Source organism: Notolepis coatsorum (genome assembly GCF_963971535.1).
Source record: "Notolepis coatsorum genome assembly, chromosome: 4".
Classification (NCBI taxonomy): domain Eukaryota; kingdom Metazoa; phylum Chordata; class Actinopteri; order Aulopiformes; family Paralepididae; genus Notolepis; species Notolepis coatsorum.
The window spans coordinates 120,083,171-120,090,416 of NC_140168.1; positions in this window are offsets into that span (position 1 = coordinate 120,083,171).

Below are 7,246 nucleotides of genomic sequence, written 5' to 3' on the forward strand. Positions count from 1 at the left end.
GCTGGGTCTGGTGTGGTCTGGGCTGGGTCTGGTGTGGTCTGGGCTGGGTCTGGTGTGGTCTAGGCAGGGTCTGGTGTGGTCTGGGCTGGGTCTGGTGCTGTAATCCGATAGGGCAGTGCCCTCCGGTCTCGACGAATCGGGTGGGGTTTTGTGCATCTCCATGGAAGACACCCGGGGCTTGAGAGGCTCCGGGGCCAGTTCTGTCTTAGCCACACCCACTTCTGTATTAGCCACACCCACTTCTGTCTTAGCCACACCCATTTCTGTACGACCCAGAGATTCGTTGCGTCCCAATTGGACTGTCGGCGTCTCGCCGACGACATTGCGTGACGGGATGTTGTCGGGGTGGCCTGTGACGTCACCGTTACTGATGATGTCACATCTCTCCATTCCCCCTGTGATTGGGTGGTGGTTTGCGCCGCTCGGAGTATGGGTAATATCAGCTAGTCCCAGGGAATTGTCCCCATCATTTCTCGCCTCTCCTCCCCCAGAAACAGAAACAGAAACAGGCACAATGTCTGGCTGTGTGGAGGCATGTGAGTCCCCCACTCCGGTTCCCAGATATCCCAGAGAATTGTCTTGCATTGTGATGCGGTATGTCTGATGGATCTATCTGTCTGGCTGTATCTCTCTCTCTTTTCAATCTATTGTCTGTCTGTGTCTGTGTCCGTGTTGCAGATGCACCTCCTGTCCGTCTGTGTATGTCTGCCTTTCTCTCTGTCGTAAAAAAAACACCCTATGCGTGAAAACTGAAGCAGATCAATAAGCGATCCGTCTATTCCCTGTGGTGCTTTTGTCCCAACAAGCCAAGGCCTGCTTCTATCTCTGTGTAAAATTCAGATACATTCAAATAAATATAAACGTGTTTAACTTGATACTCTGAGACGATTCTATACGAGTCCGGCTCCTCTGTCTTCTGTGTGGCAATATCCAGATTCAAAAATAAACAAATTACATATATATTTATATATATATATATACAAATATCCCAGCAAAAAAAGAATGATGATGATGATGACGACGACGATGATGACGGTGATGATGATGATGATGATGATGATGATGATGATGATGATGATACACACAGGGTCCCAGAGGTCACATTGGTGCGTTCAGGTCCAGACAAGAAACATTGCTGGTTTGGGTTTCCCTTTGACAGCTGGACTGTAGTCCAGTTCACATCACAGAACAGGGGTTTCACTGTCAAAAACGGCAAAAGAAAATGCTCACACAGATCGTGTAATTGTACAATGTAGTTCACACACACACACAACATTAAAGGAACACGCCAACATTATGGGAAATGTGCTTACAGTCTTCACCTGGAGTCGGACAAGAAGATGGATACCAATTTCCTCTCTATGCGCTCAGTAGAAAGCTATCCGGCTGCAAGCTAGCCTAGCTTAGCACAAATAAATAGAAGCGGATCAGTTAGCCTAGCTTAGGACTCTGGGAGAGGTGTTTTTGACCAACGCCTAGACTAGCTGGTCCGTATCCACTTCCATTAACTTGTGCTAAGCTAGGTTAGCTTGCAGCCGGATAGCTTTCTACTGAGCACACTGTTAAAGTTAGAGGTTCTATGTAGGATTGCAAGTAACTGTCTAACTGTATTTAACTGTTTCCATTGGCTGTACATAACTGTTTCCACTAGAGGGCGCTCTAGGCGGAGCCACTAATGCTGCCACCAGGTGGCGAGTATTTAAGGAGATGTCTCCTCCCTCTCTATCTCTTTCCCACCTGCCTCTCACAGAGAGGAGAACTCATGTGCTGCTGCTTTACCATCCAAATAATAAACCACGCTGATTAATGGCCTAAGGTAGAAACCATGCCTCTTGACCACATTATTGTCGCCCCATAGTCAGATTCTGTCAACACACACAGAAGAGGAAATTAGTATCAATCTTCTTGTCCGACTCCGGGTGAAGACGGTAACCGCATTTCCCATAATGTTGGCGTGTTCCTTTAACAAAACCACATGAACTATTCATCACTAAACACTACCCCCTATCCAGAAACCACATATATTGTATGAGTATGTGTATTCATATAATATCGATTTTATTTTTGTATTATCTAAAAGACCGTTACCATGTTACTGCCACAGGCAAAGGCAACCGATTAAAGTGAGGAAGTCATCTCTATAGTCAAGATAATGACACACAATGCCCAGTCAATTTCCCCATTGTGTAAAAACGGGTTCTGCCGGCTGCAGGCTCTTCCTCATACACACGCACTCGTCATCATCATACATGTATACGAGCAGAAGAGTGCACACACAATCACACACACACACACACACACACACACACACACACACACACACACACACACACACACACACACACACACACACACACACACACACACACACACACACCTACACACACACACACACACACACACACACACCTACACACACACACACACACACACACACACACACACACACACGCACACACTTGGCTCTTCAAATGTTCGGTTGAATGACACATGACTCACGTCAGCACCCAGGACAGGCCAGAATTATGCTGTCATGCCCACCCACCCAGTGGTGGAAAGTAACTAAGTATTTTTACTCAAGTGCTGTACTTAAGTACAATTTCAAGCTACTTGTACCTTACATTAGTATTTTCATTTTATGGAAATATTGTACTTTTTACTCCACTACATTTATCTGAACCCATCAGTTACTAGTTACTTGAAGAAAAAGATTTTGCATAGAAAACATGGCAAATATGTATGAAGATGATATAATTTCACATTTGAAGCCTATGTCGACTTCAAGAGGACGTAATCAGATGCAGCATAACTGGATCACATACCTTTTTTTTTTTTTATTTATTTGTGTTCTATTTATTTTTGGGCTTTCTGTATTTTTCACCCATCCCAATTTAGTCGTTATGCCAATTCCCTTCCTGGTCATTGTACGCATTACCCCACTGTCGGTCTGGGGAGGGTATAGAACTACCACATGCCTCCTCCGATACATGTGGAGTCGCCAGCCGCTTCTTTTCACCGGGGGAACGTAACATGTGCGGAGGTTCACGCTATTTCCCCCAGATCCCCTCCCTGCTGAACAGGCGCCCTGACCGACCAGTAGGAGTCGCAGTTTACAACGACCAGGACACATACCCCACCGGCTTCTCACCCGCTAACACTGCCAATTGTGTTAGTAGGGACGACTGACCAAGCCGGAGGTACCGCAGACAGCTGGATTCAATCCCAGAGTCTCTGCAGTGCTTAGTCCACTGCGCTACACAGCCGCACCTCCCTCCGCTGTATTTGATCTTTTCTTTCCATCCTGTTACCTGTGCACACATCCCTGCTTCCACACTGTTTGTGTCGTCTCCTGTATGTGTACATTTAATAGGCTGACACTACACTATGTCCCCTGTAGCCTTGGTGTCTCTTAACACTGGAGGTTAGGGCCATACGTGGTTCTCATAATGGGCCTACTTTCGGTGGGTCTATGAAAGGTGTCATTCCAAAGTTCTTTAGGCTTATGTAACCATTTTCTCGGGGGGGGGGGGGGGGAAACATGAAATCAACCGACCCTCATGGTGGGACTTGTTAAAATGGGTGGTATTTAAGCATTACATTACGAGACAGGGTGGGTTATAGAAATTAGATCACGCCTATGGGTGGTTGTTAGACCCCCATAGACGTGATCTAATTTCTATAACACACTCTGTCGTGTGATGTAATGCTTTTATACAATGGCCGATTTCATCCAACCTTATTGCTATACAATAAACACACATTAATTGAAGATTTATTGACAAAACCATCCGCAGAAAAAGTAGTTCCAAAAAAAAAAAGAGAGAAGTTGCCTCCGTGTGGAAGCAGCTCGGAAGTGCAACTGTCCCTCACTAACACATCCAACTGTTCTCACTAACACATCCAACTGTTCTCACTAACATATCCAACTGTTCTCACTAACACATCCAACTGTCTCTCACTAACACATCCAACTGTTCTCACTAACACATCCAACTGTTCTCACTAACACATCCAACTGTTCTCACTAACACATCCAACATATATACATTTTTTTTACCTACTTTCTATAGAAGCATCTAAGAATGAAGTGACAGTGTGTTATTGGTTTGATGGATTGAATGATTGAACATGTTATTAATGTCCGCCTTGTTTCGAACTGGTTAAGAACTGTTAAGAACTTCATTCTTAGATGCTTCTATAGAAAGTAGGTTAAAAAAATAAAGAAAGAAGTTTTCTTTGCCCTATAGGAGGAATTTTTTTAACCTACTTTCTATAGAAGCAGCTGGGAGGTGCGCTGTTTTAACACTTTGAGTGCCAGCCACGAGAAATCTCGTTATGTCATACCATGCGTTGAGTGCCAAGGACGAGAAATCTTGTTATTTAATCGTGATTGCTTTTATTAGCGATATCCATTCATTTTTCATCATTCTAGCCGCACGTTATCATTGGGACTGTCTCTGAGCTCGAACAGCCGCCCGGTTGTTCGAACAGGCTGAGGAAAAGCCCTCAGGCTGCGCAGATGGAGAAACGCCCATTGCCAGAGCCTGACCGCCGCCCGGTGCAGACAGGGGGAGAGCGCACTCCTCCCTGTCTGTCAATATACGACGCTGACATCGTGTTGTCCGTCCTGATCAAAACATGCTTGCCCACCACAAGGTGGCCGAGTCGTTTGAGGACCAGAAGGACTGCCTTCAATTCCAACACATTGAATGTAGCGCAGACCGGGCAGCATGGTCTTGCCAGCTGCCCCCTACTGCGTTGGCCCGACACGTCCCCCCCCATCCCATAAGGGAGGCGTCGGTGAAGACTGTGACGTGTGACAGCTTGCTGCCCACGGGGACCCCGCTGGCGAGGGCACCAGGCCCTCCCCAGAGGACGAGGTCCCCCAGTACTGACATGGGAACCTTCAGCCGCTTCCACTTGTCTCTCACTGGGTCCATTTCCATACTGGAAAAAACCACCTCTGTATCCTCCTTATGAAGAGGAGGCCAAGAGGCACCACAGAGTGAGCAGATGCCATCATACCGAGCAGGCGCATCACGGACAGCGCCGTAACCGTCCTAGGACGGAACCTCCTGAGCGCACCGAGAACCACCCACTCGCCGCCGCTCTGAGAGGGATGCCCATATAGACCTTGAGCTTAGAAATAAGCCCAAGTACTCCATCCGTTGACTGGGAAGAGGAGCAAAACCCAGGCTGGTGAGGAATTCCACCACCTGCCTGGTATGAGACCTGGTGACCTTCCCTGACCGGCCGAGGACAATAAAATTCGTAACCCCCAACGACGCAGAGGCCCCAGCGCGGTCTCCACGCACTTGGTGAAGATGCGGGGAGCCAGAGAGTAGCCGAACGGCAGCCTCTGGTACCCGTACGCTAAGCCCTGCAAAGGAAGCGTAGGTATGTCCTAGGATGGAAGATCGGGATGCGAATACGCATCCTACAGGTCTATGGAGGTGAACCAGTCCCCCACTTGACAGCGCCTAACAGGTGGAAGACGGTCAACATTCTGAACCTTCCATGGGACAGGTCCAGTACCCTGGACCCCCCCCCCCCCCGATTTCTCGGGCACCAGAGAATACCGGGGGAGAAAAACGCCGCTCACTGCGTCCTCTCATGGGACCACGACAACGGCCTGCTTCGCCAACAGAGATTGGATCTCGTCGGCCAGAGCTGTCACTGCTGCGGACCCTGACAAAAGGGTCTGTACCAAACCCAAACACGGAGGGTGGGGTTGTGCAAACTGCAACACAAGCCCCCGGATGGAGCGTTCTCTCCATCCACCTCGACATATGGCACTGCTGTAGCCATACGTGATGATAATCCCAAAGCGCACCCGCCGCCAACTGGCGCTGGTCCGCGAGGAACTGTAGATAGGAGGCCCGGTCCCACCCGCTGTGTGTTGCCAACCCTGGACTCGCCAACCGCGCGAGCAGGGAGTCTCGCGGAGCCGGGATATCGCACCCTGACACTACCAACGAGGCAATCGCACCCAAGGGGGGACCCCGACAGAAAGGGCCGGTCTGATGCTGGGAGAGCGGCCATCACACTTGGTGACATAAGCTCCCCCACTGAACTTCTTCCCGGCATGGACTGCTGAGGATCTGTTCTACAGCTGGACATGCAAGGCGTGTGGTCCCCACACTGCCCGATAGGGTGGGTTCCTACACACCATAGCCATGTAGTGATATTACTACCACCCAAACCACGCATGCCTGACTGACCACCGCCGGTCTTCCGGTCGGGGAAGGCACTAACGTGATACTCGGCCTGGCGAGCGCGGGCTGGGGGAACTCACGCTGCGACCTCCTGGGCCTCGAGTTCCCCCGCTGACAACCTTTTCCGTCGACAGACACAACACCAGGCTCACCAAACACAGACGCAGAACGTGTGGCGTGGGAGCCGCTTGACAGCACAGCATTCTCACAGGCAGACCCAGGCCTAGCTAGCAACTGGGTGTCAGCCCCTGTCCCCATGAGAAGCGAAACGTGGGGCCGCTTGCGCTTCACTGAAAGCACGTGGCCCGCAGCCAAAGGGAAAAAATCAGAACCTGTATCCCGCTGGTGTTGGGGGGGGGGGGGTGACCGGAGAGCGTGCTAGACACAGCTAGACGGCAACGGTTTTTTAGAGCGTGCTCATCTAATGTAGCCGATCCCTCGGCCGCCAAGGCTGTCGGCCTTGTGATCACCTGTTGTCTTTGTGCCCAGGGTACCTCAGGCGGGGGAAACATGGCCGCTGGTCGGGGGCCTCACCTCTGGCTGCGCGGTGTGGGGTGGTGTGGGGCCTAGGTCAAATACCGCCCGCGCTCCTGCGGACAGACCAAAAGTCCCTCTGCGGAGAGGGGAACCCTGAGGAGGGGAAGCCTTCTCTCCTCCTCAAGGGGAGACTGTTCCAACCAACGATGACTGAGAACAAGCGTTGACAGCATCCTAGCCCTTCCTGCGGTTATAGCTTGCGGCTAGGTCAAAATCTGAATAACCTCAAAACCTTGCGCGATGTTTTGACGTCGGCTGGCCCTAAGGCCCCACCGCCCGACACCATTTTTGACAGAAAAAACTGCAAATTGAACAATGTTGCCAGTCGCTGCTAATTCTATACCGCGGCGGTATAGGCTTCATCAGCCCACCAGCCACCTGCCGGGCCCACCAGCCACCCGGCTCGCCTCATGGCGTCGGCCGGGCGGGACACCGTTCCATCATGTCAGAGGCAAAGGACTGATGCCACCTGCTTCACTAAGCACGGAACACCA